Source organism: Barbatula barbatula, assembly GCF_947034865.1.
Source record: "Barbatula barbatula genome assembly, chromosome: 4".
Classification (NCBI taxonomy): Eukaryota; Metazoa; Chordata; class Actinopteri; order Cypriniformes; family Nemacheilidae; genus Barbatula; species Barbatula barbatula.
This window is the reverse complement of record NC_136768.1, coordinates 1,152,453-1,163,915: the sequence shown is the minus strand read 5'-3', so window position 1 is coordinate 1,163,915 and position 11,463 is coordinate 1,152,453.

Here is an 11,463-nt window from a genome sequence, read left to right as displayed (position 1 = left end):
AGTGCCATTTCAACGGTGCCATTTCGGACAACATGTACTATGTTGTGCTACTCGATATGTATACTGTCAATGATGTGCATTCGACTTTTAGTTATATGTGGTTTATTTCCCAACTGATTGTGATCTTGACCCACCGATATTGTAGTGAAACTGATCCTCCACACAAGACAAAATTACAATGATTGAATGTCCAATTAATAATAATATAATAGGACTGATGCTGCTCTTATGGTCTACCAGTGAAGAACAGCATCCATAGGGACATGTTTTAGCTTTCTGTCCAATGAAAATGTATTTGAATCAATGGTAATCGGTATCTGTCAAAGACTCCCATTGAATCAGATTTTTTTCTGTGAGAATCTTCCGGCTCTACAGTATTATTTGTATATATATTTGAATTAGGCCTGTCAACGTTAATGCATGCGATTAATTTCTTTCAGATTAACGCGTTCAAATATTTAACGCAATAATGCAGCATCCGTTTATCTTGTCATCCTTTGTCTAGCGTTACATTATATAATCACACTCTGATTCATGTAAAGGCCTTTAAACCATTTAAGTGCGATTTGAAACAGTTGCTTTCAGTATAATTCAATTTAGCATTAAAGACTGTGAAGTGTTTCAGAACTTCATTCAATTTTCTGTATATTTACTACCTGTTACACGAGAGCTCTCAGTTACACTGTACTTCGGTGTTTAATGGCTATAATTAATGTTAAAATAATTTTATGGAGACATAAGTTGCAGTACTAATATCAGAAAATTTTTGTTAAAGAAATCTGTTATTTCTACATTACTTTGGAGATTACATGTGAAATTATTAGAATGTAAAAGTATATTTAAAAACATGATTGACTTATGCGATTAATCGTGATTAATCACAGAAAAAAGGTGCGATTAATCAGATCATTTTTTGAATCGATTGACAGCACTAATGTAAATACAGTGGTTTAAAGGGGATGACAAGCACTCCAATAGTGCTGTGTAGAGTGATGTGTATTGCATACAGTAGATTTATTATAAATAAGTCATATTGGCTCACCGTTTTCAGAGAAGCTGGGTTTCCCATGTGGTTTTAGAGCAGTTTAAAAACTAGAGCCTCCTTGCAGAACAGTGTAAATATGATAAATCATGTTAGGTTTCTAGAGATAATTGTAATGTATGTAGTCCGGGTGATGAATTAGCCAGTGTTGTAATGATGTATTTGTAAAAGTACGAACATATGGAGAGACTGTCCTTGTGATAGTTATCTGCAGTGCTTTGCAGATCTCCTGTGAAAAGGGGTTTCCTTAAAGCAGTGGTTTGTGTTACTATTCTCAACTAAAACATTTCAGTTTGCTGCAGTTAGTGTCAGTGTTTCCTGAATCAGGACTTTTAACTGAAAGGTATAATGATTCATTTCCTTATTGGCAAAAGGTTGGATTGTTTTAATATAAGTCTACGTTTTTCACTAAGGTATATTATTTTTACTGTCTCACGCATATTTGATTTGTAAATACTGAATTATCTGTTTACGTCTGTAGAAATGCTTATTGACTGTTTACTCAAAATTGCGGGAACAGAAGAAGAATTTAAGATTGTAGATTATTTTGTCATGTATTGTAATTATATTTGAATACGTTGGTTCATGTTCTTTTCTGACAGATGGTGACGTATTTCTCTGCAGGAATATGGTAAATGTGTATTTTTGGCACTTCCATATTTTGTCAAAGAAAGAGAGATATCAGAAGTCAACCACTGACTGCTAGGAATAAATAGTGATAACAATGACTCATTCTATTCAGTTTAGACCGACTGTTTTTGTCCACCCAACCCTGAAGGCATCTGTGTATTTTGATGTGGGCTTAAAAGGTTTTCGGCAGGGGACGGAGACGGAGCGTAATTTACCCGCTTTACCTGCAGCGATGTTGCTTTTCTCTTCTCTGACAGGAAGTAATGGCAGGATATGACACAACAGACAGCTAAGCCCCGAGCAAAGGTGAGAAAAAGCTTTCCACTGCCTCTCTTCCTCTTCTCCATCACTTCCTTTATTCTGACTGTCACAGGATTAACTTCAAACGAAAAGCAGAATCTGTCACATGGAGACAACTGATTCTTTTCATTGTAGGAAACGATTGTTTTTTTAAGTTTAGAGGGTTTGTGTAACTTTATTAAAATTGATCTGGGAACTGATAGAAAAATGTTCAGATTGCAGAGGTTTATGTAATATTGAAACTGTACTGTATTGTTTTGTGACACTACAGACCTCATTCACTTTAATTTATACCATTGATGTCCAATGGAAACCTTGTATTTCCAAAACCGCTACTTTTCAGGATATTAAAGTCCCAGTGAAATAAAAAATGACAATTCTCATTTTTCATGAAATACTGCAGCGTTTATGGTAAATAGTTTATTAATGTGGGTCACTGTCTCTTTAAAATTCATGTGCCCACACAATCTTCAGTTAAAATCTGAAATTGCATTTCCGCTCTGAAATGACTATCCATCTCAAATGATGTATGTAAGACAGCTTGGGCGGAGCATCCGTTAACTCTTCCCCTTCAACTGTCAGTCTGCTGCCAGTTCCATTTCAAATTGCAATGGATGTTTTTATACATCCAATCAATTCACAGTAGAAATCAAGCCACGCCCACCACTTTCCTATTTTGTAATTCCTTTTCACTTGGAAATACAAGAATATGAACGGTTCACAGGGACTTTAAATAATTGAACACTATGCTGTCAAAGTTGACAAGCTCTTGAGAACCTGTAGACAAACATAAAAGGTGACCAAAAGATGATTTATAAATAATAAATATCGCACCCGGCAGCAATGACATAGTAAAAGCAGCCAGTATATTCTTCAAAAATGCACGTTTTTGGAATTGGAATGAGGGCGAGTAAATTATTACACAAATGAATTGTCTTTTTTGGCTGAACTATGCCTTTTACAAAGAGTTTATGAGCCTGACTGGTTCCACACTTGTGGGATATTTGTTGTTTTATGATGGCAGTCTTAAAACTGAGGCAGGGAGCATATGGAACTTTAGGGTTATTGGATGAAAACAGCATATGGCTGGAAGCCATTAACTACAGTCCAGAAATTTCTCATCGTATAAAACAGCATCACACACACGCACACTTTAAATCAGTGTTACCTACACACTCCAGCGCTGTCTTTGTCACGGTGTCGTGCCGGAGAGAGACAGACGAGAATCCAGGTATGCGAAAACGGGTAACTTTTAATAAATTAAACACAGACTGGTACACGTACATGGAGACATTCAATAACCGACAAAGGGAAAACAGAAACACAGAGTCTAAATAGTCTTTGGTGATGAAACTGATGGCTGGCAGGTGCAGGAAACGACGTGATTACAAATGACGGACAGGTGCGGGATCGAGAAATTAAGTCCATGGGGAAAAACAGGCAGGGAAACGGACGGAGTGTTACAGTACACCCCCCTCCCCAAAGGCGCGTCCTCGCGCCAACGAAACACCAGGGAGGGGGGGTGGGCAGCTGAGAGACTCGTGCGGGACATACAGACTAGGACGGGATGGGGAGTCTCTCAGCTGGCTTCCTCCTGGCTTGGGGTCAGGAGGCTTGGGCTCGGGCTGTGGGTCCGGAGGCTTGGGGTCGGGCTGTGGGTCCGGAGGCTTGGGCTCGGGCTGTGGGTCCGGAGGCTTGGGCTCGGGCTGTGGGTCCGGAGGCTTGGGCTCGGGCTGTGGGTCCGGAGGCTTGGGCTCGGGCTGTGGGTCCGGAGGCTTGGGCTCGGGCTGTGGGTCCGGAGGCTTGGGCTCGGGCTGTGGGTCCGGAGGCTCGGGCTGAGGGTCCGGAGGCTTGGGCTCGGGCTGAGGGTCCGGAGGCTTGGGCTCGGGCTGAGGGTCCGGAGGCTTGGGCTCGGGCTGAGGGTCTGGAGGCTTGGGCTCTGGGCTATCCGGGGCCATGGAACGACTGGCGGGTGCCGGGCTCCCCGGATAGGTAATGTGCACCCCCCCAAAAAACATTTGGGTTGGCCCCTGGGGTTCCTTGGGCTCTGGAAAGCACTCAGGGACGGGCACGGAGGCCTGGTGAGGCTCGGGGACGGGCACGGAGGCCTGGTGAGGCTCGGGGACGGGCACGGAGGCCTGGTGAGGCTCGGGGACGGGCACGGAGGCCTGGTGAGGCTCGGAGACGGGCACGGAGGCCTGGTGAGGCTCGGAGACGGGCACGGAGGCCTGGTGAGGCTCGGAGACGGGCACGGAGGCCTGGTGAGGCTCGGAGACGGGCACGGAGGCCTGGTGAGGCTCGGGGACGGGCACGGAGGCCTGGTGAGGCTCGGGGACGGGCACGGAGGCCTGGTGAGGCTCGGAGACGGGCACGGAGGCCTGGTGAGGCTCGGGGACGGGCACGGAGGCCTGGTGAGGCTCGGAGACGGGCACGGAGGCCTGGTGAGGCTCGGAGACGGGCACGGAGGCCTGGTGAGGCTCGGAGACGGGCACGGAGGCCTGGTGAGGCTCGGAGACGGGCACGGAGGCCTGGTGAGGCTCGGAGACGGGCACGGAGTCCTGGTGAGGCTCGGAGACGGGCACGGAGGCCTGGTGAGGCTCGGAGACGGCCACGGAGGCCCTTCGGGGCGCAGGCACGGGAGTGCTTCGGGGCGCAGGCACGGGAGTGCTCCGGGGCGCTGGCACGGGAGTGCTTCGGGGCGCTGGCACGGGAGTGCTTCGGGGCGCTGGCACGGGAGTGCTTCGGGGCGCTGGCACGGGAGTGCTTCGGGGCGCTGGCACGGGAGTGCTTCGGGGCGCTGGCACGGGAGTGCTTCGGGGCGCTGGCACGGGAGTGCATCGGGGCGCTGGCACGGGAGTGCATCGGGGCGCAGGCTCGGAACACCAGAGGGAATCAAACTCCCGGAGTGCCTCTGGTGCAATCAGGACCGGTAGCTGTGCCTGGGAAGGCCGGGGATTTTGACCCTTATGGCTTTCCATATTCCGCTGCGGCGGAATCCCGGGAGCGCACTCGTGCTGCTTGCGCTGTTGTGCCCGCCGACGTGGATGGCGCCGACGGGGCTTCGTGGAGGAGTGGAGCGCGTTCCCGGAGTGAGTCAGAACAACCCCCCCGCGGATGACCGGTACCGGACGCGAACCGCCCAAGCCACCGTCCAGCTCCCCAACGCGGTCCACGGATTCCTCCCCCGGGAGAACCTGATTGATCAACTCCTCCAGGGGAAGGTCGTCCGCGTACGGGAGCAGAACGGCGGCGAGCAGGTCGTCGTCCAGACCGGTCAAAAACACACGGTTAAGTGTGGGATTGTCCCAACCCACCCGGTAACACACCTCAACAAACTCCTCCACGTACCTCTCCAGTGGCCGTCCGTCTTGAAGAAGACCCACGAGCTGGTCCACTGGAGAGATGTAGATGTAATCCATTTTGGTGGTCGGTTATTCAGTCACGGTGTCGTGCCGGAGAGAGACAGACGAGAATCCAGGTATGCGAAAACGGGTAACTTTTAATAAATTAAACACAGACTGGTACACGTACATGGAGACATTCAATAACCGACAAAGGGAAAACAGAAACACAGAGTCTAAATAGTCTTTGGTGATGAAACTGATGGCTGGCAGGTGCAGGAAACGACGTGATTACAAATGACGGACAGGTGCGGGATCGAGAAATTAAGTCCATGGGGAAAAACAGGCAGGGAAACGGACGGAGTGTTACAGTCTTGCTCTTTCTCTCTGTCTTCATCGATCCATTGGTCATTTCTATTATGCTGTACTTTTTGAACCATTTCTCCGGGCTACACTGAAGACATTCACATACTGTATATGCTGTGGTCAAGTTCAGCCACTTGTCTACGTGATGATTTAGATTATCTGAAAATGATCATACCAATGTCAACAGTATATGTTTTAAGACAAACCAACGCTATGAAAAAACACAGAATTCATCAAATCCATTGGTGTTTGTGCATGTCATTTCCCAGATATTGCTGACTTTTCGTTTGTATGAAGGAAACGCGAGAATGGAAAGTGATATTAAGGACACGAGAGAAATGCATAAATTGGTTACAGTTTAAGTTACCATAGCACCAGGGACATGCCATTATGATTAAAGCAAAAGCAAACATGATTTACATCATTAAACATACTGTTATTCAATATATTTACCCATATTTGGGAGCTCAGCTGCAATGACATCTGTCTATTCTCCTGACATCACTTTGCATTAGATGAGCACCATAAAGATTACTGTGCAAACCCCAAAATCAAAGCCTCGGTCATCACAGGAAAGTGACACATGGCTTCACACGCAACCTTAATTCATCTAAATATGAAATCACGTACACATGTGTGACCATTGGATCAGCGTTACATCATGACAGGCCTGTTAGCGTGTCATATGAATAATGCAACTCTCATCGCCTCTTCTCTGTTGCTCCGAGGTGTGATTCTGTTTCCTCCACCCCCCGCTGCCCTGCTACCTGTGGATGAAGGATGATGCTCGACCAGGTCTGTAGCTTACCTCCTAATAATGACAGATGGAACGCTGTCAACCGGCACACGGCTTCACACGAACAGAGAAGAAGTTTGTTTCATAGTTAAAAGGAAGTGCTTATCTCTGCATGGGGTGTGGAATGGAGGACTTAATTTGACCGAGAAGATGAAGCTGAAAGATGCACCCCAAGTTTTTGCATGTATACGTTTGCGTATGTTTCTACCATTCTGCTCTCTGAACAGTGAGTTTAAAGCTCGGTCTGTTTAAAATCTGCACAACATGTTCATAAGTCGAGAGTATTCGAGTACTAGACAGTCAGCCGCTCGTCCTCATATACGATATTAATGTTCTCCTCCGTAAGAACACGAAGAAACATGTTCACTAAGTGTACTCTCGTGTCATCGATTCAAAGAGCTCCTCAGCTAAACTTTTAAATGAACCGTTTTTCTCGGTGAATCACAATGATTTAACAGTTCTTGTCTCTTTATCTGAAGACGCTGTCCGTCATGAGGACGCTTCGGTTGATATGGATCCGTTTTCAAAAGCGAGTGCTTTTCTGCTTGCCGTCGCTCCAGGTTTACAGGGAAAAGCACTCACGGCGTCTGACTGCTGTTTCTGCTTTCAATTTAGCAGATCTGTCAGCTGCACTTACCTGCTGCCTGCCAGCCTGCCAGGTGCATCCTGGGTAGGGGTGCCGCTGCTCTTCATGAGCCAAAAAGCAGCACTAATGGTCCACAAAGGGAACACTGGTGTCTCCAACAGAGCCACGGGGGAATTTAAATACTGTAACTCCATCAGTCCATCTCTCTGTTCCTCTTCAGTGGTTTGGCTTGAAGGTTTTCAGCGTTGTTGTATACAAATGTTGTCTGAAAGTAACATGCCGAATGTGTTTTTTCTGATGTCTTCCAGGAGCTGATCTCAGTTGTTTCTCCTGAGACAGCGTGAGATTAAATGGATAGTTTTGTTCTAGTCTGTCGAATTTTTCATTTCTTTAAAACCGTCTAAATCTTGCAAATTTCAGATAAGAACTCTTTACAAGAATTGTTCATAAAAAACACCTATTGCATGTCAACATTTATCTTATTTGTTTGTAATTTCACTTTCTCTTTTACAGTGACATGAGGAAGACATTAAACTCGAAACAACTTTTGAGTAAAACAATGTGGGATGTGTACGAGACGTGACAGCTTGAGGGAAGATCACACGGTAGACCTCGATACTGAGGCTGTTCAGAACGCCCTCTCACCTCACTTGAAGGTACGAGGACACCATGAGGCGTTAAGAGAGACAGTGTAATGAGTTCTGACACATTTATATTTACTCCTAGCTTTACTCCTAGTTTATCACACATAGCTAATGGCTTTGAAGTTTGTTAGTGTCATGATCCTGCCTCTCCTTGTCTTGGTTTTCGAGTCTTGTGGCAGGATCATGTCAGTCCCATGTGTTTTGTGTGGAGAAAGAGCATTGTTTTGGGTTGAGAAGCCATGCTCTCTCTCCGGTGTCACGTCCTTTAGCCCCGCCCCCTTGTTTCCCTGTTTGCAGTCCGTTAGTGTTAGTCTTGTCTCCAGCCCTGATCCATCCTTCCCTTAGTGTTTCAGTCCCCTCACCTGCCTCGTGCAATCCTCCTGTTAGCTTTCCCTTAGTGTTTCATCCTTGTCACCTGTGGCCACTCTCCCTGTGTCATCAGTCCTTGTTAGTGTTTTCCCTTTATTAAGCCCCAGTTTTCCCTCTGTCCCTTGTCGGTTCATTGTCATTTTGTCATCATCGTACCTCCTCACGTCACCTTGTTGGATTATTCCTGTCTATGGATTATCGTGTTTGTTCCTGTTCTAAGTTTGTGGACTTTGTTGATTTACTATTCAAATGACTTTGTTTGTTTTGTTCCCCATGTGGGAAGTTTTAGTTTACAGTTTTGTCTTGTTTTAGATCGTGTTTTCCTCATCGAGGGTCTTTTGTTTAAATAAAGTTTTTGTTATTTAACTCTGCTGCCTGCGTTTGGGTTCTGTCCACACACCGTGACAGAATGAACCGACCAACTTCGAACCCAGCAGGCAAGATGGAGGCAAGACGAGCGACCCAGGCTCGTCGCCTCCTCCGTTTACGCCAGGGGCACTGTGATGTATTGGAGTTCGCGGACCACTTCTTTGAGGTGGCAGGGGAGATGGTCCACAGTGAGCAGGAACAGATGGTCCTGTTCAATGGCGGCCTCAACCAACCACTAGCGGGGTGGGAGATGCAGATGCTGAGACCGCTGGGCTTCACAGACCTGATCAGGTATGCCATGAATCGGCCGGAGCCCAGTGTCTCAGTCCAGCCCAGTTTTTCCACCCCGCTGGCCGCCATCCCCGAGGGCCATACCCTGCAAATCGGGGCCGTGGGCCTCTCCTCACCCTCTGCTCCACCACCAGCTAGCCTCCGTGGTAGGCGTGGACGGCGGGAGTCATGGGACTCCCCGTCCGACTCATCCAGCACAGAGATAGTGGGGTCGCCCACCGCTACTCTGCAGCCGGCCACACGTCCTGTGAGCCGGTCAAAGAGGAAGAAGCAGAGGAGAGCTGCACCATCCTGTCCAGCCCAGCAGCCGGTATCCAGCCCTGCCCAGGCGTCAAGTCCGGTGGTCCCGTCCAGTCCGGTGGTCCCGTCCAGTCCGGTGGTCCCGTCCAGTCCGGTGGTCCCGTCCAGTCCGGTGGTCCCGTCCAGTCCGGTGGTCCCGTCCAGTCCGGTGGTCCCGTCCAGTCCGGTGGTCCCAAGTCCGGTGGTCCCAAGTCCGGTGGTCCCAAGTCCGGTGGTCCCAAGTCCGGTGGTCCTTCCTGCACCCAGTCCGTCTCAGCCGGCCCTCCAACCTACAACCCAGTCAGCCTTGCCCCAGCCGTTCCCTACTACGGCCGTCCTGTCATGCCCTACCCCTTCTAGTTCCTCCCACTCCGTGAAAGGTATCCCTACCATGCCCAGGCCTTCCTATCCCATCCCTCCGCCCAGCTCTAGGAAGCAGTGTCCTGTCCCTCCTAAGTCCCCACCCAGTTATGTTCCCAAGTTTTTCCCACCAATTCCGCCTCCCCCCTTCCCATTGATATTTATTTTATTGTCCAACCCCAATCCCTTTCTAGTCATGTCAGCCCTGCCCCTAGTGTGTTCTGTTCTGTGTTTATGGTGTCTGTCCTCCTGTCTGTCAGTCTTGTCATGTTTAGTGTGATCTTGAAGAACTCCTGGAGGAGTTCTTTAAGGCGGGCGCTCTGTCATGATCCTGCCTCTCCTTGTCTTGGTTTTCGAGTCTTGTGGCAGGATCATGTCAGTCCCATGTGTTTTGTGTGGAGAAAGAGCATTGTTTTGGGTTGAGAAGCCATGCTCTCTCTCCGGTGTCACGTCCTTTAGCCCCGCCCCCTTGTTTCCCTGTTTGCAGTCCGTTAGTGTTAGTCTTGTCTCCAGCCCTGATCCATCCTTCCCTTAGTGTTTCAGTCCCCTCACCTGCCTCGTGCAATCCTCCTGTTAGCTTTCCCTTAGTGTTTCATCCTTGTCACCTGTGGCCACTCTCCCTGTGTCATCAGTCCTTGTTAGTGTTTTCCCTTTATTAAGCCCCAGTTTTCCCTCTGTCCCTTGTCGGTTCATTGTCATTTTGTCATCATCGTACCTCCTCACGTCACCTTGTTGGATTATTCCTGTCTATGGATTATCGTGTTTGTTCCTGTTCTAAGTTTGTGGACTTTGTTGATTTACTATTCAAAGGACTTTGTTTGTTTTGTTCCCCATGTGGGAAGTTTTAGTTTACAGTTTTGTCTTGTTTTAGATCGTGTTTTCCTCATCGAGGGTCTTTTGTTTAAATAAAGTTTTTGTTATTTAACTCTGCTGCCTGCGTTTGGGTTCTGTCCACACACCGTGACAGTTAGTAGCACTAACATTTGCACTTTAATATAATGAGCTCTTTGTAAACGAGTCTAAAGGATCTTCTGCTTATATGAGGGGGATCGGTCTGCAGAGCAGTGCCTTCGTGACTCATCGGCACGGCGGGACTCCGTCTGTGCACACTTACCTTTGACCCGGACCTGCTAGAGACAACTGTGCACGGAGACCCTGCCTGCTCAGCTCAGTGTGTGTGTGTGCGTGCATGTGTGTTTGATTAGTCAAATTAATTACTGCTCCATATGACAAAAGCAGCGCTTTGTAGATAAGAAGCCGGTTACATGAAGTTAAACCGTTGTGTGTATTTAGTACTGTGCCACTGTCACAGGGATTATTCTTCTCAGGTATTCTCTTTCGGTTAATAATTAGCATGTGATTTTGTACAGACTCAAATTACTACATTTTATATTTAGTATTAAAGACTCGTATAGTATAATGTAGCCACCTCATAAAACAGTTCAGATTCCCGTGAGATCAGTTTGCATTATCATATGAATTTGTATGATCCAAATCGTACAAAAACGTATGATTATTAGAAAAAAGGAAGATGGGTGCCTTACCCCAGAAAGGAATGGTTCACCCAAAAATGAGAATTCTGTCGTCATTTACTTATTTTGTAAATATTTATTTGTTCTGCTGAGGGTGAGGTCTGTTTGGTTACTGACATGCTTCCAAATATCTTCCTTTGTGTTAATAAGTAATTTACAAATGCATTATAAAGCAGTTATAACAGCTTCATTAGCGCGATTCTAATGAAATACCTGCCAAAGAGTGAGCATGTATAAGAAAAACAACATAACACCCTACAGTGTCCAATCTGACGGCCTATATTGCAAACAACATTAAGATAATAATGTATCTGCTTTTGAGTCAAATAAATAATGAATAAATACATTTATTAAGCATGCATAACATGTGCGTTATAAATGGCTCATTTCGTTAGAATCCCTCTTTTAATTTATAACTGCTTCATAATGCATTTGTAAATGACTTATTAATTATTAATAAACACATTTATAAATGCTTTATAAAGGGAACCTTAAAGTAAACCGATTATTATTTTATTGCTGAACAATCCCAAACACACTGGGGCGAACGCAGATCCT